At 47.5% G+C, this 14,820-nt stretch overlaps 1 protein-coding gene across 2 annotated transcripts in view; it reads left to right on the forward strand.

The window, feature by feature from the left end:
• Positions 1-6,651: 6,651 nt before the first annotated feature.
• Positions 6,652-14,820, forward strand: part of LOC126534651 (5-hydroxytryptamine receptor 1-like) — a 192,670-nt gene continuing 184,501 nt past the window's right edge. Inside the window, exon 1 of one of the 2 annotated variants that reach the window (XR_008613147.1) lies at positions 6,652-7,094. The gene's annotated coding sequence lies outside the window, so the exon portion shown is untranslated. The remainder of the gene's footprint in view (positions 7,095-14,820) is intronic. The other variant, XM_055072547.2, reaches the window with a different exon arrangement.

Below are 14,820 nucleotides of genomic sequence, written 5' to 3' on the forward strand. Positions count from 1 at the left end.
ACATTCGAAACCACTTCTCGCTAATGTTTTACCATGTCTTACATCCGCACTTTTTACCCTTGTATTTTTGTAGTGCCCAGTAGGAAACAAGCGTGTCAGCTATAGATAACGCCGATAACAGTGTCCACTTTTATATGAGAACTGCGAGGATGCGCAGAAAAACTCCAGTAGTGGCTACACAAATATGCTCAGAAATGGCGCAGAGAGTGGTCTTCTTAATGTTCCTATTCAACGTCATATATGAAGGAGAGCAAATTACTGAGAAGGTTATAGTTTTCATGCCACTCCATGCACCGCTGCAAAATTTAACGGTGTCGTCAAGCCTTCCATACCTCTGAAGCCTTTACAAAAAACGCGTGTCACTAGATATATTGAACAACGCTCGAAAATACAGAGAAAGAAACCGTGCGACGATTATTAAGCCCAGAAAAAAAACGGCTGTATACGGAAAGTGTCTGTCACCAGAGCCAAGCTCTCGAGACAAAGCAGCATCGTACAAAATCTCTACTGGACACGCAAAAATTGAAATATTGTTGGTCTTTTCTTTGTGTCGATGATTAGGTCCGTGATCATTGTTGACGCCGCGTGTATTCGTGCACTTCTCCATCAAACGTGAAATTATTTTAAATTCAAGCTTAAGAAATCGCTGCGCTTTGTTGTTATTATTATTGTCACTCGTCGAGGTCACTCAGTAGCTATGGCATTCTGCTGCTCGCGATGAGGTTGTGGATTTGTTTCCCAGCCATAGCGGTAGCGTTTCAGGGGGGTGGGCGAAATGCATAAACGGACGTTTAGTTAGATTTAGGTGCACGTTAAATGACCCCAGGTAGTCAACATTATTCGCCTGTTCTCCACTGTGGCCTTTCGCGCACCCTCACCATTCCTTTTGGGCCATCGAAATAACGATTTATTCAGTCGTCTCGTCATTGGCGGCACTCGTTTTCATCTCCCTGTCATTATATGTGAGAAGCTGTCGCAGCCAGCCACCACAAATATCGATGTAGTTTTTGCTTTATTTGATTTTTAATAATGCACACCAGGCAGTTGTCTGAATAGGCCCGAGGTCTCCCGTAGTAATTTCAGCTATGGTGCGTGTTTGGCCCATCCAATCAGGCTATTCAAGCGTGGCACAACAAATATCGCGCGATTCGGATTTCTTTGCGGTTGTGTATATCATCCGTTACCGATTGCTCCCAAAGGGGAGCCGCACTGCGGTAAGAAAGCCAAGACTGTTCGTGGAACAGAATCGCTAGGAGCATGACCAGGGCGCATCGGGAGCGGATGTCGCAATTGCGCATGGATGCTGTGAAGTGCTCGCCACAGTCATTTCCTCTTCGAACTCCGAGCGTCTGGCCGGGGCCAATGATCCCGCTTGATCACAGTTTGAGCACCCTTTCGTAAGAGTTGCAGACGCGAGGCTATAGACACTACATCCGTATCAGAGCTTTCGACGATGCTTCTCACTTTTGCTGTCGTTCCACTGCAAAGATGACTTATACGCAATGCCAATTCTCTCATCGACGTGGAATTGATGGCTCAGGGGCGGGGTGGGGGGGGGGGGGGCAGTGCCGTTCTTCATTGCGAGTTGCAGTTCGTGCCGGTAATTAATGTGCAGCTACTGCAGAGCCCACAGGACTTCCTGTCACGGTCGGCCCTGAGTGATTGTACTGTTAAAGTTAGGAAGAGAAAGTCGAGTGTCTTTGTGATGGAGTTGCCAACGCTCGCCTTCAAGCAAACATCGATAGACAAGCCCTCTGAATTGCCTCGTTCACGGGAGCATTCACACTTGCGACGACACCCAAACAATCGCGGACCAAGGAAGCGAAAGAAAAATGTAAAAAACCCGCCGTGGTTGCTTAGTGACTATGGTGTTGGACTATAGAGCACGAGGTCGCGGGATCGAATCCCGGCCATGGCGGCCGCATTTCGATGGGGGCGAAATGCGAAAACACCCGTGGACTTAGATTTAGGTGGGCGTCAAAGAACCCCAGGTGATCGAAATTTCCGGAGTCCTCTACTACGGCGTGCCTCATAATCAGAAAGTGGTTCTGGCACGTAAAACCCCATAATTTATTTTTTTAATGTAGAAAAGACACGAAGGTTGTGTTTTGTCACCTTGGCGTTCGTTATTTTAGCTCCTTCCACTGCGAGCTGCCCGCTTTTATAGGTGCTGGTTGAAGAATATGTTTTTCCAGGTTGTTGCGCGCAAAAGGAAATACGAATTAACGGGTTCCTCTAGTTACCATTATCACGGAACGGCACATTAAAACATTGTCGTTCATTATTCTTTCACGTACCCATTGAGCGGTCCTTCGAGTTGACTTCTCGTTGGCAAGCGAGCTCGTTCAGATACTTGACGTGTTTTGATTTGTCCTTACCGAGGCGCAGCCAAAACGCAGGCGCGAGCTTGCGCGGACACGCAGCGCGCGATAACGCACGATTCCGAGAGCGAGGGTGCCGTGGCGTCACCGCGAAGCCGCTTTCCCGTCACACAGCACATGGGGCGTTATCGGGGTAGCCGTTGTTCCGTTTCGCCCGTTCTGCTACGCTGTGACGCGCTCGTGCCGTGGCACCACAGCGAATGGGAACTCCGGCGAGGCACACTCGTCATGTGACGTCGCAGTCAATGGGAATTTATCTGCCGTTTCGCAGCTACAGATTACAGACGCCGAGGCTTTCGCTCAATGAGACATTTGGCGCTTCCACATCAATAAAGGGCCTATAGAAACACGACTTTAAATACACACGCTGCGGCAAACAAAATTAGATGGGAAATACCGAGCAGAACAAGCCCAAACAGGGCAACACAAATTCGCCGACGATTACGATATTCCCTAATGCTAAATGTGAGCGCAGCTGTACACTTGTTTTCATTTCACTGTATATTGGCTGGCGCGGACAATCTGTCTCGTGCGGCACGTCGCAAATGAAGCGAAGTGTGGCGCGGCTGCCTCGTTAATCGGGAACTTGCGAGAGGCGGCGCGTGGGTGTCGCATCGGCGCAATTCCCAGTATCCGCCGCAGACAGACCTCCGACCATGCAGCGCTTTGTTTCCAGACAGACGACGTGAGCTACTCGGGCGCCATCTCGCAGCCATCGTCGCCGCAAAGCCCGTCCTTCGCGGCACTACGCTCTTCTTCTCACGCTTTTGCCATACCCTCCTTCTCCGCTTTCCTCTTCGCGCTGCTCTCTTCGCTATTGCCGTATTTCATTTCCTGGTGCACGCCGCGTTCGCCCTCATCCTTCGCTGTGTCCGTTCGCTTCGTTACGAGGGACAACGCCGACGACCACACTCGACGTAAGAAGCGGGACCTTGGAGCTGCGCTCAAGCAACAACCGTTGACAGAAGACACGGGAAAAAGGAGAGTTGTGGCAAGAGCCAAAACAATCCTTCAGAAGCGAAGCACTACGTCAAATAAAAAGGAACATACACGTGTCCTTTCAGGAAGGTGATTTCATTCTCACTGAGCGCTAAAGAACCCGGCTCAACGCACTTTTCCCCCGGCTTCAAAATAAGATACCATCTCAGGAACGCTTTAAAAAGGTGGAAGACGAAAATTCCGCATGTCACGTTTTATGTTCGCCTGCTTTGTGAAAAAAAAGCTTCTATACGACAGATCCGACTATGTTTCCATTATATGGCAAGAGAGAACAAGTTATCGATAAGCAACACCTCAGGAGAGAACCTAGTCGGACATCGCAGAAGGTCTGGGTGCTATTCGGAACGTGCGCGAACCACCTTATACATTGGTTGCGTGTTACTGCAATCGTACAACCATTATATAACCCAAGTTAGTGCTTATCGCCGACAGTTGATGCCTCTGGCTCGCTCAACATTTCATGTGCTTCTACTCGGGACTTTATTAAGGAAGTACCTAATTGTATTACATGATGCCTATAATAGTTCAACACGTTGTCTGCTGAAATTCTGCTGGCAGAATTATAGCGTGCACTAAATCAGCGCTAATAAAAAAACCTCTGGCGCCTCTACCGCTAGTTGTTGTTACCTGCAGAAAATGTCTCTATACTCTTCTTGCATTTCCATCATAATTGTAAACAAATGTCAGCAGAACACATTTGTTGCGTTCGGTTTAATCAGGTCCTGGAAAAATAATCAACAAACCGGCCGGCTATGCCACGCATAAATAATAAAACCCACTTATTTATTTATTTATTAAAGTTTCTTTACAGGTTCCGTCAGGAATATTGAGTAAGGGGGGCGATTGAATGAACACAAGTTTAACACAAGCAACGCAGATCAAACAATACAATGTGATTACATAGTACAAATAAATAAACGAAAGGTTAACATGACACAAGTACACTATAGTTACAGAAAGGTTATTGTTTGCAAAGGCGCGATAACCCAAGAGTGTAAGATACACAAGGGGGAGACAGCCTGTTCAATGGGCAGGTAATAAGCGCACGACAACCGGTACGCTAAAAAAAAGGAGAAATGGCCACAATACACTCCCACGCAATCACAACGAAACATAGTTACAGTATTTAAGTTGTATAAAGTTGATACACTTGGTTGCAGAACGATGCGTGATCGGTTACTGCAACAATTTCGTTGGCAAGATCATTCTATAATGTTATTGCTCTGGGCAGTGTCGATGAGTTGAATGCTTGCGTGTGGCCGTAGATGCGTTTGAAAGAGCGATGGTTGTTTAATCGATTGGACTTGCACATGGGGGATTCTAGGGCTAAAGGTGAAAGATAAGCGCAGTTTATATACTTGTGTAGCAACCAAACGATAGCGACAGAACGACGGGTGTCTAAGGATTCGAGAGTATTATCAGTTTTTGTTTGAGTTATGCTGAGATGACGGCTGTATTTTTGAGAGATGAAAGGAGCAGCACGGTTTTGTATCGCTTCTATCATGGAAATTAGATATTTTTGATGAGGAGACCACATTGATGATGCGAACTCTAGCTGAGTACGGACGTATGTTAGGTAGGCAAGTTTACGGACATTGGTCGGGCAGTTTCGTAAATTACGACGTAACTAACCCAAAGTTCTGGAAGCCTTGGCGCAAATGGTGGTGACGCGCAAGGCCCAGGAAAGATCATGTGTTAGATGCACGCCTAGGTACTTATATGATGGAACTTGGGATACAAGTATAGTATCGAAGGCATATGTAAAGTTAGAATTATTGCGTTTGCGACTGAAGGTTATGAGCCTGCATTTGGATAGGTTAAAGGACATAAGCCAGATTTTGCACCAATGGGAAATAATGTTAAGGTCATTTTGCAAAGCGACGTGGTCTTCGACATCCGTAATTGTACGATATATGATACAATTATCCGCAAGTAAGCGCATGCATGATGATATGTTAAGCGGTAGGTCATTAATATACATCAAAAATAAAAGGGGCCCAAGAACACTTCCCTGAGGAACACCGGAAGATACATGGCAACGGGGAGAGGAGACGTTATTAACCACTGTGAACTGTTGACGGTGAAAAAGGAAATTCCGGATCCAAGTTAATGTAAGTGAGTCTAGTCTAAGAGCTGATAATTTGGATATTAGTCGACCATGAGCTACGCGGTCAAAAGCGTTAGAAAAATTAATGAACATGCAATCAGTTTGTTTGTTGGCATCCATGCGGAAGTGTAAGTCGGTGCTAAATTCCAATAAGTGCGTGTCGCAAGAAAAACATTCCCTGAATCCGTGTTGATTAGAGAAGAAAAAGTTGTTTTATTCTAGGTGACTGAAAACATGAGACGCGATAATATGTTCCAGTAGCTTGCAACAAATGCATGTGAGCGCGATCGGATGATAATTATCGGGTGAATGGCTGTTACCGCTTTGACACTACCGCTACATGACATGATAAACGCTATAAACATGAAAGATCAGCTTTTTAGTAATTTTTATTGCTTCGGCAATTGTCTCTAATGGTATAATCTTTGCACGATATGTCAAGTACGGGAATAAAATCAACCATTCTGCCCGCAACACATGTGAAAAACATGAAGCTTGCCTTCTGAGCTACGACTGGGTCTTTATACTCTCGAGACTTTGTGTGTTATAGCGTTTTTATTTGCTTCTCACAAATGTCGCGTATAATGAATGAATGTGCGGCACGGGTCTAATAAGCAGTATATTTCAATGTGTATACGAGAAGCTTGATAAATCAGCATTTTCTTTTGGTACCTGTCGTTCTCATGGCTCGTGTAACTTTTGATACATAACCTAAAAAGTCTACGGCCAGCATAAATTCCCAGCGAAAACCATGTTTACGTGTCCCTAGGCTTTCAAAACAGACCAAGAAAAACAAGCTTCCCCGGGCGAGGACAGTCCCAGCCAATGTGTCGGCACATGTCCCATAGCCACACAAAAAGCCTCGCGGAGCCGACCGGCCCGGATGACAGCCGTACCAAATTCAGGACGGTCGTCTCTCTTGCCGCCTTCTTGTTTTCGTATTTTTTCTTTCTTTTTGCACCTCCCAGGACCAATAAATAACGCGCATGCAAACGCGAGAACGAGTTAAGTGGACTGCCCTCCCCTCCCCGCCATTTCTCACACTCTCCCATTCTCTCTCTCTCTCAACATCCCGTTCGTTGCCTCCTCTTCTCGCTCCTCAACTCGCTCTTCCCCCCAGAGCGCCACCTAGAATTTGCGCTACCGTCGTACCACGGCCGACGACTCCGGCCGGACCGCTCCCGGGCCTCAGACGCCGCGCGCGCACCCCAAGCGAAACCAGTGACTCCGGCGGCCCCAATCGATTGCACGGGGACCATGTTGGCTTTCAACAAGTGAGGAACGTGCACAACAATCGCGCTTCGATTGCTTAGCGTCGAGGGGGCCCGCGAAACTTTGCCGAGTCCCTCGCGCAGACGATGCTCTCGGTTGTTGGATGCTTTCTGAATGGGTGATGCCCGTGGGGAAAAATCTCAAGCGATAAACGCATTTTTTGTCTTTGTGAAAGTGCTAGCTCAAGTCACCGCGCGCATCTTTCGCGGGACTCACGGCAACTTACGACGTTATGGACCGTGCCGGTGACAGCGTGAAGTATAGTTCACACGGGCTGGTGTTCTAAACTCGGAGTAACATCGGTGGATTCTTGCTTTCAGCGGGCGCTTTCTTCTGTGAGTACTGATTTGTTCAACAATTTTCATCATCGGGTCTTCAAAGATAAAGAATGAGTCATGTATGCGGCTTGCTTATTGAAAGTGACATACGTATATTGCTTTATGCACAATTCACAACTATCATTCAAACTTCAATTAAATTTACCATGTTGTAGAAAATTCTTGAAAACCTTTGCAAAAGTTTGTGGAAAGTAACGCCCGTTGATAGTTACCGTTGTCAGTGGTTTTGATAGGCCCTCCAATAATTTATATAGCGGCGGTTTATAGAAATACAACAAGCTTACTCAGACTCATTGTTTCTTTTTTGTTTTTTCTAAATGCCATATAAGACTGTCCTGCCTTTACTTATATAATTTTACAAGCCGACTTTGCCGTGCATGGTACTACCTTTAAATTGACCTGCATTTTCAGGCATGCCCAGAAATTTCAAGGACTGCCGGTGGACACTGAAAACAACGCACTCCTACTTTGTAGCACCAGGCATGTTATAACAAAAAGGCGCCAGATCCACAAATTGTGCGGGTAGCTTGCCATCGGCTTCACAGGAATTTGCTGCAAACAGTCTTGTTGAAATAGTCAAATCTGTAAGTGAATGTCATCGTGAAAGCAGCCATTGCATGTCTTTCTAAAATTACAAGATGTTTCTTACATATTTTTAAGACAAGATCCGGATATTACACCGCAAACACATTCAGTGTAATGTGTTTGTATCGAAATCGCAGCGCTACATTTTCGTCAACCTAGCTATTAAAGGACAACGATGGTATTATCATAGCAGTGGATACATTCATGAAAAACTGCTGTCCTACTCCTTCACAAGGTGGTATGACATGTACTGTACATCTTCGCCTCTGTAAGTAGTATCGATACAATTTTTCTACATATAGTGAAAGCATGCACATCCTAATATATTCTGCAGCTAACTTTTAGGTTACGCACAAGCAAGTTTAAAATTTTCTTGCGCGTCTCACCATAGGCTAGCTGTCGGGCTCTGCATATAGCCTCTTTAAGTTCGTATGCACATTTTAGTTGGCCTACTTGCAGTGAACTCATATTTAAACATAACGGCGTTTGACGAGGCGCTCATTGCAGTCTATTTCCTGCGCTGCTCGTTTACGCCATACCAATAAGCACGTGTACCGGTGTTATTATTTATTCGCTGTAGAATAGTCAAACAGTCGCGTTGGCATGGTTGGTGCTATCGCATTCGTCTTAGTAATTTAGCAAGTGCTTCCTATGAGAATTAGCTGCTCGTTTTAGGTATCCTGGCTAACTACTAAAGTGTCCTAATGCGATTAGCACCCTTAGGGATCTCCATTCATTTTTGGCATGATGTTTTGACGTCAACTTGAGGCTTTTGTTCTGTGCCCGAATAGACTGTAGTGAACGCCACCCGCGCGCCGCTATAACTGCCATGCGTTTGTGTGGCTAGTTCGTAGCCCCACTCTATGGCACCATGTTACGCACCTGGCAGGCTAGTTTGCTGGCGCACTGCTCCCCTCCTTCCGAATAAAAATTTTCTCTTTCTTTACAACTCATGCCTCACGGTGTTATTGCTGTTTGCCCGCACTAGCAACCAACAGTCGTGACCCAACACGAGCACTCAGAGCGACAACGACGCGCGTACCGTGTGTGCAGTCGACTTGAAGCGGCTCACGTTTTGGCCCACAGACCCCGAGCTTTGGTTCGTTCAAGTCGAGACACAATTTGCCGCACGAGACATCACAGCCGGCCTCACGCGCTACCCTCTCATCGTGGGCAGCTTGCCACCAGCTACAATCAGTGAGGTGCGTGGTTTGTCCCTCTCCTCACCTGCGGAGAACGCCAACCATACTCTGGAGGAGACGTTCATTCGTCGTCGCACACCATCGGAACCCAAACAGTTACGGCAACTCTTGAACGACGTGGGCTTTGGAGACCGCACGCCATCTCAACTACTGCGCCCCATGCAGCGACTTGTGGGAAGCGTTACAGGCCTCGACAGCCCGCTGCTGCGCGAGATATTTCTTCAGCGTCTTCCCAACAACGTCTGGGTGGCATTTGTTGGGGTGGCTGAAAAGGATCTCGACAAGACGGCCGCCACCACTGCCACAATCATGGCAACCCCCTCCATCTGAATCGCACACGTACAAGTGGAGAGTGCTTCTGCATCCTCTCCCCAATATTTCCTGGTGTTTGGCGAAGACATGTCGCGCCTTACCGACACAGTAGCAGGTTTGCAGGCAAGCACTTCGCTCCCTTTCAAGCAGCGCACTGCACCGCCCCAGCAGACTTGGACTGTGTTGGTGCTGGTACCACAGGAAACAGTGAGGCTGCGCGCAATTGCTTTGTGCCCTGTCACTGTCCGCGAAACGTCAGAGGCCAGCACTGAAGGCCCGTAATGCTGCAGTATCGATGGAAAGTCGGCACTGAGTGTTCTTTATCACCGAACGTAGATGTGGCGTCCGTTTCCTCGTGGAGACAGGCGCAGAGCTGAGCGTTATCCCTACGTCTCCAGCTGACCGTAAGCGCCCGAGCTCTTCTCCATTGCAAGCAGAAAACTACACAACGATCGCTACTTAGGGTCGTCGATCGCTGTCTCTCAACCTAGACCTAACGGGAACATTTCGTTAATATTTTATACTTGCCGATCTCAAATTTGCAATCGTCGGGGCCGATGGCCTCCGTCATTTTGGTCTTTTGGTAAACGTGCGCCGTCGACGGCTATATGATTCTGTGTCGCAAGCAACAATTCAAGGCAAACCCTCAAGACACCTTTCGTTAAGCCCTGCTTTTTTTCGGACCAGCTGGAACATCATGCTTTGCGGCTACACTGCACGAGTTTTCAGAACTTATGCGCCAAGCTAAGGCGGACACTGCGGTCCAGCATAACGTGCGCCATCATATAACTAGGACTGGTCCTCCCGTGTATGCCAGCTGACCCAGTTACATGTGCTCTGAGAAGCCCGGTTTGTCTAGCCAAACATTCGATCACATGTTCGAGCTTGGTATCATCTGACGTCACCACGCCCTTATTGGGCGTCTTCGCATTGCATCGTACCAACACCGGCGCTACCAGATAGCAGTGGCATCAGAGGACGCCCTGACGACCGCGATGGCAACACCTTTGGGTTTATTTGAATTTCTTTGAAAGCCATTCGGACTTTGCACCTCTCGACAGACCTTTCAGCGGTTTATCGATGATGTTTTACATGGTCTAGATTTTTGCCATGTTTACCTGGACGATCTTATCACTAGCGCCACTTCATCTGAACATAAGAAATACCGGCAAGTCGTGTTTCCACGCCTCTCTGCACATGGAATTGTCGTCAATGCAGCAAAATGCCAGCTTGGGGAGCCCGAGCTGACCTATCTGGGCCATAGTATATCGAGTGCCGGAATTAGCCTCCACCCGGGGAAGGTGAAACCTGTTCGAGAATTCTCGCAACCTAACACTAAGCGGCAGCTCCGCGAGTTCCTTGCTCTGGTGAACTATCGCATTCCTGTACACCAGTGTGCGGATATCGCGCACCCGCTGCTCGGACTGCTTGCAATTGCGGAGATCACAGCGTGTACCTCACTTGGACTGGAGAAGCATGCAGCGCTTTCCATGGAGTCAAGGAGGCTATGGCAAACGTTTATTTGCTCGTGCATGCACAGCCAGGCACACCGCTGTGCATCATGGTTGGAGCTTCAGACACGGCTATCGGCGCAGTGCTAAAGCAGCTGAGCAACGGAGTGTGGCGACCGACATTTTTCTTCTCGAGAAAGTTGAGGCCTTCAGAAGAGCGCTACAGCACCTTCGGCCGAGAGCTGCTTGCTATCTCTGCCGCCCTCCGGCATTTCCTTCACAAGCTGGAAGGCGTGGGTTTCGTTGTGCTTAAAAACCACAAACCTCTCACGTACCCTCTGAGTCTCCCGACATTGGATAGAGGAACGCACACTGCCCCTAAGCTACGTCAGGTGTCTTAGACGTACGAGTTCTCTACAGATATCCGGCATGTGAGCGGCGTGAACAATAAGGTCGCAGACACCCCGTCACGCAGTACTGTCAACGTCCTTAGCCTTTCTGAGGGAAATGATTTGACCCAGCTGGTGGCTTCTCAGCAAGCAGATTAAGAACCGAGTCAGTTACTGACAGCAGTAACTGCGCTGAAGTTGCAACGGCGGCCTGTTTTCAGCTCAAAAGACCGAGTGTGCTGCAGTGACATATCAATGGGAAATCCTCGCTCTTCCGTTCCCTCTAGCGTTCTTCCAACCGCTGCACAAGCTGGTACATCCGGGTGTTCAGGCCACACAAAAGTTAATGATGGCAAGATACGTCTGGCCAGGTATAAATCGGGACGTCCTGCAATGGACGCAAGAGTGCATCACCTGCGAGCGCCACACCGTGATACCATTAGGGGGTGGTGGTTGAGGTTTCCCAGCTCCAGACGCGCGATTTAAACATGTGCACTTGGACACTGTCGGATTGCTAACACTTTGCAATTGTCAGTCGTTTTTACGCACTTACGTGGACAGATTTACACAATAGGTTGAAGCTGAGCCTATCGCACACATCGTCGCTGACACAATCGTCCATCTTTTTCTGTACCACTGGGTGGCTTTGCTTCGTCGCGCCGTCCACACTATAGACTGGCAGCGGCAGGCACTTAGAATCTGCTCTTTTCGCCAGCATAAAAAGGCTGATCAGCACCTCTCTCACCAGATGTCCTGCCTATATACCATCCTCAGAGCAACGGCATGGTGGAACGTTTCCACCACCAGTTCAAAGCAGCTCTCAGGGAGACGTAGCGCAGAGTAAGAGAGAAGCGCTACCGCTCGTCCTTCTTGGTATCCACACAACCTTGAAAGCCGACATTGGGTGCCGCGCTACCGAACTGGTGCATGGAATAACACTGCGAATGCCTGGGGAATTTTTCATACGCTGTCGACCTGAAAGTCCTGCTGCTACTGGCGACTGCACCAGCCTGCTGCGGAACATCATGGGCAAACTTCGTGCCACACCACCTCGTGAGCCATATATATGCAGTGCAAACTGTGGTCTTGCTCCTATTTGTTTAAACGGCATGACGCAGTGCAGCCACCTCCCGAACCACTGTACAATGGGCCCTTCAAAGTGCTTCATTTATCGTGTATATTCATGGTCGACGGGAGGTGGTCTCTACTGAGTGCGTGAAACTGTCCAATATGGAAAACTCTGACTAGGCGTGTCCCGCGGCTCTGGCGACTCTCATCAGAGCAACGAAAGCAGCAACTGCAACTTTCTCCCGAGCAACAGTGCAGCCCACACGCAGTGGAAATACTAAGCCAGTTCTTCTGGACCTGTAACGTTCGGCAACTCACTGGCGAGAGAACGATGTCGTAAACGTACCGAATGGTCTCGACAGCGTTATATGTCAAGCGTGAAAAGTTTGCCCCGGCTGCTACGAGTCGCCAGTGACAGAGCTATTGGTGACCAGAAATCTACTATTCCTTTGGAAATGGGTAAGTCTCCGGACATACCAGACATAAATTCAGTTCTGTTCGACATACTAATGCGCGTTTATAGCGTATGCGTAACTCTGACGGGGGTGAGATTTCGCGTTTTTGTGACTTCTGATGACAGACAGGCGAAACGGTCGCAGACCGAGAACATTTCACCAATAGTGGTGGACTGGCGGCTAAAAAGACGCACAATCATAAATAATTTTTTGTTTCTTTTTTTCGGTGTAATATTGCATAATCAGCGCGCGCACATCATATCAGATGGGGAGCTTTCATGGTTGCCGTATCGTTGCGTAATAGAACGGCGAAGTGGGGGTAGGGGGTTTCTATTCCAATAATGGAATAGAAACAGTTAGGAATCACAGTGGCCCACGAGTCGAGAAGAGAAAAAACAGCAACAGAACATTGAAGAAGTCAGCTAGAGTGAAGGAGAAAAATCTGCATAAGAAAACGCCGAGTGTGTAGAAAGAAATGAAGGGAACAGAACAGGATCAGAGCGTGCATTGAACGAGGGGCCTTGAGCTAAGCGACGGGAAGAAAACGTGGTAAAAGAAAATAAAGGAAGTCGGCTAGCAGGCAGTTAAAAATCTGGCAATATGGTGTGCCGCTGAATTGTTTCAACGCTAATCGCATTAACGTCGACATTCATCTCGGCATGAACCCAACCTGGTTATTGAGTGGCTTTAGCGTTACACTGATAAGCACGGGCTCTTAGGATAAAATCGCTACCGCAGCGGCCGCATTTCTATGGGGGCGAAATGCAAAAGAAAGGCACCCGTGTACGGAAAAGTGTCCATGTACCGTGCATTGGGTGCAAATTAAAGAGCACCAGGTGTTGAAAAGCATTTCAGAGTGCCCCACTGTGGCCGGCCTCACAATCAGATCGTGGTCTTGTCACGTAAAACTGTAGAATTTAATTTAATCCCTTATCTTGACAGGGCTTCCGCTGTAAGTTAAGAAATGAGTCTACGAGGCATTGTAGATTTCTTTGAAATTCCTCCAATGATTACCGCAGGCTCCTAGCACTAGGAACGGTTAGAGTGCAAAGATAAAGATAGCTACATACAGTGAATCCTGGGGATACCAGGTGGCCGGTTGTGACATAAGGGAATAAATGCTTTTACTTTTATCCAATCCGTACTTTGTAGAAAAAGTAATCGAATTTCAGAGTTACCGTGACATATTACGTAGATTGTAGTTGTAACCCGTAAAAATGATGGAGTGCTATTGGCATGACTTCAGAAAATTGGATTCAAGAACAATACCACATTCGCATAAGATGTGCCTAGACGAGACTGTGCTGGCCCTGAATAAGAATGCGCCAAAGATGATGTAAAAAATGTTCTTGTTTTTAGTGCTTTGTCTCACTGTGGGCAAAGTTCTCGTACTTTCATTTATACGTCTGAGGCTAGGAAAACTTAGTGATATATACATCCTGCGCTCTCAATATGGTCGGGATCCTACCCAGTCATACAGTGCTACAAAGTCTTGCAAAGGCACCAGGGCAGGTAGTTTCACCCATATGTACATGCACTTCTCGTTGCAGAATTGATTGTCCTTGCCTCTTGTTCTTGCAAGAGTTGATCATGCGTTTGGTCCACTTAAAGATGCTCTTCGCTCATATCATCTTACGAAGCTCGTTAAGTTCAATGATACCAAAGGCAATGCCTGATACATGCCCAGAGGCTTCATTCAGTCGGTTCGCGTGTTGAACGCTGCAAGTTTCAATTTCTAGTGGCTGCCTGTTCGGGTTGAGAGATTCTCAGCACTGTCTGTAACGTCGCAGATCTGACCAGCGCTTCTGTCAGATTGTCCGCGACAGCAGCGTACTGCGGACTAGGGATTAATAGCAAGATTTTAGAAGTATTAGCTGAATCTGCACCAGGTAGGTCAAATCCTGCTCTGGCAAGGGAGTGTTTCTTAGCTAGTTGTGCAAAATTAGACCAAGTTTTCTGAGAATTTCGTTTTGCGGTTTAACTACTCTGTCTTGGTGGATTTCTTTTGTTCATGGCGATTTCCGTGTAGATCAAACAAGCGTGGTGTTGGTATAAGAATCACCCGCGCACCCCAATTTAAATGCATGAGCTCGTGTAAAATGATAGCACAAAAAAGTAGCTACAGGTGAGGTGTGCTGCAAGTAGCAATTCTTTAAATAGCATGACTACAGTGACTACACAGAGCTGGCAGTGCTATCAGCTAGTTATTTCAATTGAACTCGTGCAACCCCACGCGTCTTCACGTGCAACTGATTTTTACT

Source organism: Dermacentor andersoni, chromosome 7 (genome assembly GCF_023375885.2).
Source record: "Dermacentor andersoni chromosome 7, qqDerAnde1_hic_scaffold, whole genome shotgun sequence".
NCBI lineage: Eukaryota > Metazoa > Arthropoda > Arachnida > Ixodida > Ixodidae > Dermacentor > Dermacentor andersoni.